This window comes from Triticum urartu, chromosome 7A (assembly GCF_056163025.1).
Source record: "Triticum urartu cultivar PI428250 chromosome 7A, HENAU_Tu73, whole genome shotgun sequence".
In the NCBI taxonomy this organism is placed as follows: domain Eukaryota; kingdom Viridiplantae; phylum Streptophyta; class Magnoliopsida; order Poales; family Poaceae; genus Triticum; species Triticum urartu.
Window position 1 is genome coordinate 680,520,611 of NC_141879.1, and position 10,839 is coordinate 680,531,449.

Genomic DNA, 10,839 nt, shown 5'->3' on the forward strand with positions numbered 1-10,839 from the left:
CAGAATCAAAGAAATCCATGGACGAGATCTTATCATCCTTGACATAGGAGAATAAGTGAGGCAGTCGGTCCCGAAGAGGTTTGTTTGAGTTGTGTACAATACAGCTGTCAGACCAGAACAAAACTGAATCACCCTGATTCACAGTGGCTGAAGAGATAGCTCTGTAAGAATCAGCCAGCTTGAAAACGTCCCTCCACCAGAAGGAGCCACATAACACCGTGGCCTGGGGTACAACACCATCATAGTAAGAGTTCCAGATAAGAGAGACCCAAGGGATCTCTTCCTTATTGAAAAACTTATGAAGATGCTTTATGAGCAAGGCTTGGTTCTTAAGGTGTAAGTTAATTATGCCAAGACCACCTTTATCCTTGGGCCTGCAAACCAACTCCCATGCTGCAAGTGATTACTTGGGTGTGTCTGAATTGCCATGCCAGAGGCACTGCCATTGAATTCGTTCCAGTTGCTTAATTATGCCAATTGGGATGTCCAAGGTACAAAGGAAATAAATGGGCATAGAGGACAACACAGAGGTCAGCAATTGAAGCCAGGAACCTTGATTCAGCATGGCAGAGCTAGCAGTAAGCCTTCTTTCCATCCTATCAACCAAAGGCATAAGATCAATAATCCTTGGCTTAGTACACTACTAGGAAAAGGCCTACTAATGGCGCACCAGTTTTGCCTACTAATGGCGCATCACTGGTGCGCCATTAGTATCACGCCACTAGTATTTTTTACTAATGGCGCACCACTTGTGCGCCATTAGTATCTGGTATACTAATGGCGCACCATCCAGTGCGCCATTAGTATATAACACCATGCGCCATTAGTGTGCCTCCCAGAGGCCATATTTAACCATGTGCTTTGGCACACTAATGGCGCACTGCGGATAGATGCGCCATTAGTATACTTGGCATACTAATGGCGCACTCTATCTTGATGCGCCATTAGTATCCTTTGGCGTACTAATGGCGCACCTTGTGGTGATGCGCCATTAGTATGAATATTTGGTATTTTTTTTACTTATCTGATTTTTGCACAGGTTACAAAATATATTATTTGACAGAATATAGACAGTAGCACACAACAACAGAAGATTCATTGAATACAATAGAAGATTAGTCTCCGAATACAATTCATCATATTAGTCTCCGAATTCAAAAGACCGAACAAAGATAAAACATTACAAGTCTCGAGACCGCGAGTATCGAGTTTGTCTTCACATTACAAGTCGATATCAATCATCTAAACTACCATCACATAGAAGAGAGCTGCGGTCATCACGATGAGCATCATCGCGATCAAACTGGTCTTCATCCGGTTCCTCCAACGCTCCCTCCTCTCTCCCGCTAGATAGCGGGCGTATCTAGATTCAGCCTCCGCCCTAGTGGTGTACCCATTGTAACTGTTACCGCTGAAATGGTGAAACTGTCTCCGACACTCCTCCCAGTCGTCGTAGAGTCCGGGAACCTTACCCTTGTACACGACATACGACGGCATCTCTATGCACAAGCCAAACAACAGACAATACATACATAAGCAATATATAAGTATGCAACAAAAGGATCGGAAGAGAAAAGCAAGACATTAATAGCACGATTCATGGTCCTACTGATAAATAGCATCGATTACATCTAAGTTGAACGACTGTCCAAACCAAAGAGACACACAATTCATTAAAGTTTAATTACAACATGAGCCAATCAATGTTTCAGAACTACACATCACTACTTTCGACTCGACTCATGGACATGAGCGTGGATGAAGCTGTCGTCTGTCGTGATGGTCATGAAATCACGGGCGTTGTCAGCCTGCATTTGTAGCATTCCGTCTATCTCAATGTTGGACGGTTGATATCTGAGGAAGAACTGCCCCGAGGTATGAAGGACATCTTGATGGATGATGTTCGCAAACTCCGACTGGGTGCGAAAGAATTCTTGTCTGATGTCCGCGTCCTAGATTGCCGACAAGCTCGCGGCCCAATCTTTGAGATTATTTGGTAGCAGAAGGTGATGATGGTCCCTTACGATCACCCGCATGTGATGGAGGGCGTAGTAGGCATCCTTCTGACCGCCAGGCGGCTGCTTGACGCAGCAGAACATCGTATTGTGGGCGAACACGTGCTTGCCATACTTACGAACTACCCTGATGATGGTGCCTCCAGATTTGGCATAGCCAGGGAGAACATCATCAAGAACTTTCTTGATATTTGTGTAGTCTCTCTTGGAGTTATGGTTCGGGTCGAAATACGTGGCCATGGAATATTTAGGGCATAAGAGGATGAGTGTGCAATGTGTGTCACTGCACAGAACACGGAATGTTAGAAAAAAAAGAACGATCGAAATCTAAGAAATCATATGTTACGGGGCGGTTAAGGGATGACTTACTCATGAAAGTAAGGCACAAGGAAGTTATCCTTATCTGGGTTTGCCAGAATGACGTCTTCGAGGTGTGCAATCTCGACTTTGGCGGTCCCCAGCGCTGCTCAAGAGCTTGGCACGCATGTAGAAGGGGTCGACGATCACGATGTCCGGGGTCTTGTCTCTAATGATCCGCATCTCCATACTCAGCGAAAACAGTCGAATGAAGGTGTAGTGCAGCGGATGAAGGTTGAACATAGCAAAGGTGTCATCAAACCACAGGACGATCGTACCCCTGATGGCACCATCCACAAAGCCCTTGCCCTCTGACACCTTGGCCACGAAAACCGGGTATGCCACATCATTCTCTCTGAGACGCCGCTTCTCCAAAGAAAGAACAATGTCGTGCAGACTCCGCATAGCACCGGTTGCAGCACTGAGCATATTTGTCGGTAGCATCGCCCTACCCGCCACATGCACCCTCCTCGAGATATCCTTAGGTGAAGGTGGCCCGTCCTGAGCACAGATCGTACTCGGTGCCGGCTGGCTCGCACCGGCGGCCTTTTTAGTCAGCCGTTTCCGGCCCTTCTTCTTGATCAGCTGTAATGGGACCGAGTTCTGCTCACAGACAGCCATCTTGAGCGTGTTGGGGCTGATAATATTTGGCACCTCCGCTATCTGAGGCTCGGTGAAGGCGGCAGCTGGAGGCGTCTCCTGAGAAATGAATGCCAGACGACGCCTGTTGCAATTGGGTTTCTCTGCCGTACCAGCTAGATCGCGGTCGTCTTGTTTGGGTTCTTGAGAAAGAGGCCCGCAGAACTCGTCACCGTACCCATGTTTGGCAAAGTACTTATCGACGTTGGTAAATGTACCATCGTCGTTGTCGTCGTCGTCCGGATCCTGTGCCATATGCATGTCCGGATCCTGTGCCATAGGGATGCCCGGCATGTCCGGTAGCGTTGCGGCATTCTTGCCATGGCTTGGCACCGGCACGACTAGCGGTCTTGTCTGTGGGGTGGTGTCCCCCGCCCCCAAACCAATCTGGCTCTTCAGCCAAAGCAGGGGCCAGCTTACGCAGGCGCTGAGGGTCATCTCATCTTCTTCGTCGGCCCCAGCGGGTTGAATCGGAGGTAACAGCTTGTCGCAACCTGGCAGCACCCAAACCACTTCAACCCTATACATTGTGGGTGGCATCGGATTACCGTGGAACACGGGGTTGCCCGGTTGAACGATTCTGCCCTTGGCGACATCGACCAACTTGCCGCTCACGAAGTGCAAGAGAGTGCAAGGAACGTTGGCGGCTCCCTGCGAAAACATGTAGGGCGTCAGGGATGCCCAGTCAAAGGCAAGGAGATGAAGTCCTCGGCCGAGAGGCTTAGTTACCGTGATGCCTTCGAGCTCAGCTAATTTAGAGGCACCGCCAACGGCGGGCGTGCAACTGACGGAGGGGCCGCTTGCTGGCGAGGTGCCAGCCGGCGTACACCCGGGTGCATTAAGCTCCAATGCCGGCGTCGGAGACACCAATACCGCCGCCGCCGGAGACACCAATGGCGCCGCCGCCGTAGACACCAATACCGCTGCCGCCGGAGACACCAATGGCGCCGCCTGCGCGTTGTGTGAGTGCTGGCCGTGAAGCTGGGAATCGGGGCGGCCCCTGTTGGCCACCCGCAATCCACGTCGTTATCCCATGAATCAAGGTAGGCATAATGCCGGTAAGCGTCGATCCCAGTTGTTGTTGCACTTGCTCTTGGACCATCTCCGGAATCCGCGCCACTTGCGCCTTGAGTGCTTCAACCTCGTGCGATTGGCTTTCCAGCTGGTCTTTTTCTCCTTTCGCCCAGCAGCGCCATAGTATGACCACCATTTTGTGGACAAGCCTTTGCCGGTCACATGACCAGCTGACATCGGCTTATTGAGCTTATCCCTGTTTTTCATTACATTCAATGCCCTATTCAAAGGGGTCTCGAAAGGGGAGCTCTGAGACGACCCCGCACTACTGGTTTCTTTGTCCTGTGGAAGGAACATGAACCATTTAGAAATATTGGGGATTAATTAGAATGCAACCATATGGAGCTAATTACGCGGGGGTGTATTCCTTACCAGAACAAGCTCAAGCTCCTTGGTCTTCGGATCCGTGGTAAGCTCCTTTATTACCGGGTCCTCCTTGTACCGGGCCCTGAGAAAGTTCCTGATCTGCTTGTCACTGTATTTCTCAAAGCGGGGCGGTAGGCCTTGCTCGGCACGCTCCGCGTCCTCCTTGTCCCATACAGGCTCTGCCACTCTGTAACCGCCGGGACCGAGTTGGTGGACCCCTATGTTCAACTACCGCATTTCTTTCCCCCACTGACTTGATTTGGAGGTTGCTGGGCTCTTGCACTTGATCTTGAACTCCTTGTAGTCATCTTCGCTCATCAAAGGATATTTCGCCTTGATCTTCTCATAACTATCACCTTCGTCAATCATTGCCTTCACCGTGCTTTTCCAAGTAGACAGGGCCGTGCTCATCGTCGTGAGGGCGGCACTGTTCACTTTATTACCCGAGAGGCGTGTGTTTGCGAACTCAGCGGGGAACTTGTATCGTTCGTGCAGCTTCGTGAAGAGGAGGCTGCGCAAATTCCCTCGGTCCTTATGCCTTAGGTTCTCGATGTTGATCGAGGTGGTGCTCCGGAGAACGCACCCGAGCTGAATCGAGTACCCCTTGACTACGTGTTTGGGCGCCGTTGGATGCCCGTCGGAGTTCACTTCAGTAAATTCCTCCCTGACGGTGCCGAGCACGTTCGGGCGCCGGTCCTTCTATTGCCTCTTCGGTTGGCTGCCATCTGTGCGTGCGCCGCCATCATCAGTGGTGGCATCCGCGGCGCCATCATCAGTGGTGTCATCCCTGACACCACTAGGGGTTGTGTAGTCAGGATCGGTGTCTTCCGCAGCGTCCTCATAGCGGTGAGGTTCTTCCTCCAACTCCTGGGACAGCTCCCAGAATTGCTTGCCGCCCGAACCGCCGGCCTCATCGTTGTGGGCCATGTTTCGCTCTAAATAGGAAAAAAATTTGGTCAAAAGTTGGTTATTGTCAAGGAACAAGATCATGGTCTCATCATTTAGGGTTTGTCGACACCGAGGCATCCTAAAAGCTAAGCTTTTATCATTTAGGGTTTGTCGACGCCGAGGCACCCTAAAAGCCTAAGCGTACATCATTTAGGTTCTCATCGACACCGAGGCACCCTAAAAGCCAAGGTTTCATCATTTAGGGTTTGTCGACGCCGAGGCACCCTAAATGCTAAGTTTTCATCATTTAGGGTTTATCGATGCCGAGGCACCCAAGGTTGGGCCTAATCACTTGGCACTAATCAGTTGGCTCTATTGCCACCTATGTTTTGTTTATCATCTAGGGTTTATCAATGCTGAGGAGAATTTCTAAGTTGGCCCTAATCACTTGGCTCTATTGCCACCTATGGTTTAATGCAGCAAGAATAAAGGGGCAGTTGATCCTACTTAATTAAGTACTAAGATACCCCGGCCCATGCATTAGTAGCAAGTACCTCATATGTCCGATTTTTAGCAAAGTCATGCTAAAATTCACAGAAAATTTCAGCATGACCTTTGCTGAAAATAGGACATATGGAGTACCCGAATTTGCCGGAACGGAAGTTAATCGACATTCCGGCAAACTCAAGGGCCTCTCGGGGTACCTGCAAAATCATCACGACACGAAGGGCCTCTCAAGGGCCTCAAGCAGCAGCGGCGTCTCCCAGGACCCATTTTTTTGCTAAATTTCTTTGAGCAACAATCAGAGCAAAAAATTTAGCACCACAATGTGCCTCTACTTTCATATGGATGAAAAGGCCACAGAACTAACTAGCAGTAGGTGTGCAATGACAAAATTCTGGAGTTATGCTATGCAATCTACAATGTAGTCTAAGGGGAACACATGTGAGTACTTCAATGGAAATAGCAACATCAGGAAGAAAAGAAGGAACATTGTCCCACAGTAGCAACAGCAGGTGTTCAATTAGTCAAGCAGCAGGAACACACAAGCAAAGCATGTGTTCATTTAGTGAAGCAGTTGGTGTGACTGTACAAATTACTCTACTGATACATGATACATGTGTCATGTTCATTGATCACTGTAGCCTTGTTCTCTGACCAAACATCTTCATCTCACTACATGGATAGCGTAGTGTATTGTTATATCCACTCACAGACCAAAAAATTGCAACCAATAACGAACAAATGCCTAACAGTTCCATGGAGCTACTGGATTAAGTGAGAGCTATATGCGGTTTTTTTAAAACAAGTGAGAACTCCTACATGCTTGCCAGGCCGTGAAAAAAATGAGTGATGTTTCCATAATTCTTTCTTAGAGTGAATACAATCTGTTCTCCAAAACTCAGCAAACAATATGCAGATCGTTCTTAGTGTCTCTTGCTTTTCTGATAGCCAAATAGCCACTAATAATATGCCATTGGGATCATCATCGCTTCAAATCATTTGTCTGGAAACAAAGGAATGTATAAACTGAATTTGCAGAATAATAAAGACATATATGAGTTGCTAGCTGTTATGAGGCACCAGATATGTCTTTGCTTGCTGCAGTAGTGGTTCTGTGTCATTGATGTCCTAGGAGTTTTCTCAAATTTTACTAGCTCAAGTGTGATGCTATTTCCTGTTTACCTATGTGTGCCACAGTTACTTTGTTACATAATTACCCTTTCATAAACTAAGCAATTAACATGAGCACATAGTTACATACTAGTATGTTTCACACAAAAGCAAACAAATCTCCTGGAATGTGTCATGAAATTGAGTTTTAACCAACTGCCATATATAATTTTGCTATTAAGCACAGATCATTTTTGTTCAGGTTTCTTTTCCAGAAGAAGTATAAATCTGCTCCTAAACAAACAAGGTCGGCCCTGTGGCGACTTGGATAACAGCTAGCTACACTGACAGAGAGGAAGATGAAATCAAAGGGGGGAGGGGAACTGGTGCAGCTCACCGAGAGGAAGATGATGGCGAGCTCGTGCGGGGCCGGGGTTGACGAGGTGACGCGGATCGACGGTGAGGCCGCGGTGGCCGGAGGTGAAAGAAGACCTCGATCCGCACGATGCAGAGTCGTCGAGCTCAAACGGTTGGCCGTAGATGACGTAGAATAATACTGTAGAGCTCCTGGACTCCTTGGTGGGGTGCGGGGATGACGGTGGTCGCGGGGATGATGCGGTGACGGGGACGACCTAGTCGGGTGAAGTAGTGCGAGGGGAGGGGAAGTGGGGAGGTGCTAGGGTGTGGAGCGGGCGCGGGGGTTGTCGGAACGGGCGCGGGGGAGCCGGAGCGGGTGTGGAGCGGGCGCGGGGGTCGTCGGAGCGGGCCGGGGGTCGTCAGAGCGGGTGTGGCGGGGCAGGGAAGGGGGATCTGGCGAGGGAGAGGGAAGGGGGGATCGGGCGAAGGGGTATCCAGCTAGAGGGGGGAATGTTAGTAATGGCGCACCCTCCTCTCGTGCGCCATTAGTAGTTTTTTTTCTGATAGCAATGGCGCATCCCCCTCTGGTGCGCCATTAGTAACTTTTTTTTCTGATAGCAATGGCGCACCCTCCTCTGGTGCGCCATTAGTAACTTTTTTTTCTGATAGCAATGGCGCACCCTCCTCTGGTGCGCCATTAGTAACTTTTTTTTTCTGATAGCAATGGCGCACCCTCCTCTGGTGCGCCATTAGTAACTTCTTTTTTTCATTATTTCTTGTTGCATCTAATAATTTGTTTTTTTATCAAATTTGTTAATTTCATGAGGACTAGAACAGAAGATATCATCAAATATCATCAATTTTTTTAAATATCATCAAATTTGTTATTTGAAAATATCATCAAATTTTTTATTTAAAAATATCATCAAAAAGTGGGGGAGGGTGCGGGGTGTCGGCGGCGGCGATGGAGCGGGGGAGGGTGCGGGGGGCCGGGTGCTCGGCGACGGCGGTGGAGGGGGATCGAGATCGAGTGTCCTCATGAATTCAAAAAGTGCCCGTGAAATTTAAAAATATTCATGATATCAAAAAGTGCCCATGAAATACAATCGAGAAATGAAGACTACGATTTAAATACAATCAATCTTATCTACCTATCTGTTCACAATCTTCTTGCCCTTCTTTTTCGCAAATGGAGTTCTTCTGTGGAACGGACGTCCTTTAGGTAGGGTGGTCCTGCTTCTTCTTATGGTGTGTGCTGATACTTCATCGTCGTCGTCATGTTCGATCTTCGGGTCGCCGTACTTGTCGAAGTCTTGCTCATTGGCTACTCCATTCATTCCGATGATCTTCCTTTTGCCTCTCCTCACGACAACACGACTGGGCTTTGACGGGTCGGTAATGAAGAAGCATTGGTCCACTTGGGAAGCCAGTACCCATGGCTCATTTTTTGCGGTGACGTTTGCGCCCGCGGTCTTGGATTTGGCTTCGGGTATAACCATGGTGGTGAAATTCCGGTCTTCTTTTAGGACGCTCTTGGCCCATCTGACACGGAACATCGGGACCTTCTCTCCAGCGTAGCTCAGCTCCCAGATCTCCTCGATCCTTCCGTAGTATCTGTCCTTGTCGTTACCGGTGTAGGATTCCATCGTTACCCCAGAGTTCTGATAACCATCGCTCTTCATGTCCTTGTCCTCGGTGTAGAATGTGTAGCCGTTGAAATCGTACGCCTCATAGGTCATCAGGTTGTGCTCGGCGCCCTGTGACAAGGCGAATATGAGTTGTTCTTCCGCGGAAGAATCCTCATGTAAAGGGTACGACAGAAGCTTCTGCTTGAACCAACACGTGAAACATGAGTTGTGCTCTTTGATTATATCTCCGTCCGTCCTCTGTTGGCCTCGGTCATTGTACGTCTTCTCAATAAAGGTTTTGTGCTCTACCACCCAAGGATCGACCACGTCTATGTGTTGTAGCGCGACTAGGTTTGCTCTTTCAAAGTCGGCGAGTCGACCCTCGAAGTCGACAAGAATTTCGCGGCGACCCTCACGGTGACCACATCCAGCGAGCCTGCCGAGGTGCCTGTTGACGGGCAGACCAACGGGGTTCTCGATGCCTAGGTAATTCGTGCAGTAGGAGATGCACTCTTCAGTCAGAAAGCCCCTGGCTATACTTCCCTCTGGACGTGACATGTTGCGAACGTATCCTTTGATGACACCATTCATCCTTTCGAACGGCATCATGCTGTGCAGGAACGTCGGCCCGAGTTGGATGATATCCTCCACGATATGGACCAGCAGATGCACCATAACGTCGAAGAATGCAGGCTGGAAGTACATCTCAAGCTCGCATAGTATCACCACAATCTCTTCCTGTAGCCTTCTGAGTTGCCTCACGCCAATCGACTTCCGAGAGATGACATCGAAAAAGTTGCATAGGCCAAATAGCATTTCACGGACGTGCGCGTCCATGATCCCACGGATTGCAACTGGAAGTATCTGTGTCATCAGCACGTGACAGTCGTGAGACTTCATCCCGCTGAACTACTACTTCGCTGGGTCTAGGTATCTACTTATCTTCCCCGCGTAACCGTAAGGAAGTTTTACTCCTACGAGGCAGGTGAAAAACTGCTCGATCTCCTCCTGACTTAGAGTGAAGCACGCGGGAGGGTAGTCACTTTCGGTCTTCTTGGCCTTTTTGCCTTTGCGACGAGTTTCTGTGTCCTGCTTCGCCTCATCATCATCATCATCATTAGCGTGAAGCTCCTGCCTGATGCCCATTGATTTCAAGTCTGCCCTTGCTTTCGGCCCATCTTTGGTCCTCTCTGGCATGTTGAGCAGGGTACCAAGCAGACTCTCGCACACGTTCTTCGTGATATGCATGGCATCAAGGCTGTGAGGCACATGGTGGATCTTCCAGTACGGCAAGTCCTAGAAAACAGACCTCGTTTTCCATACCTTTAGCAGCGGCTCTGGCGCCTTTTGCTTCTTTCCCGGCTCTGGCGCCTTTTGCTTCTTTCCCGGCAGTGGGCAATCTTTCCAATTTTTCAACAGCTCGTCTATTTCCTCGCCGCTCCTCGTACGCGGGCGTTTTCGGGGTTCGGTTTCACCATCGAACAGATCCTTGTGTTTCCTCCACGGGTCATCGTCGCGAAGCCACCTTCGATGTCCCATGAACACGGTTTTCGAAGATACGGGATCTCTATCTAGCTAGCGATACGTTGTGTCATCCATGCACCTTACGCATCCAGAAAATCCGTGGACTACCTGCCCCGCGAGATATCTGTAACTGAGATAGTCGTGCACCGTCGTGAGCAGTGCGGCTCTCATAGGGAAATATTCTTTCTCTGCGGCATCCCACGTATTGGCTGGCGTTTTCCACAGCGTGTCTAGCTCCTCTTTCAGCAGCCCCAGATACAGATTGATGTTGTTCCCTGGTTGTTTCGGCCCTTCAATTAGCATACTCATGTGAATGGACTTCCTCTTCATGCACAACCAGGGGGGAAGGTTGTACATCCACACAAACACAGGCCACG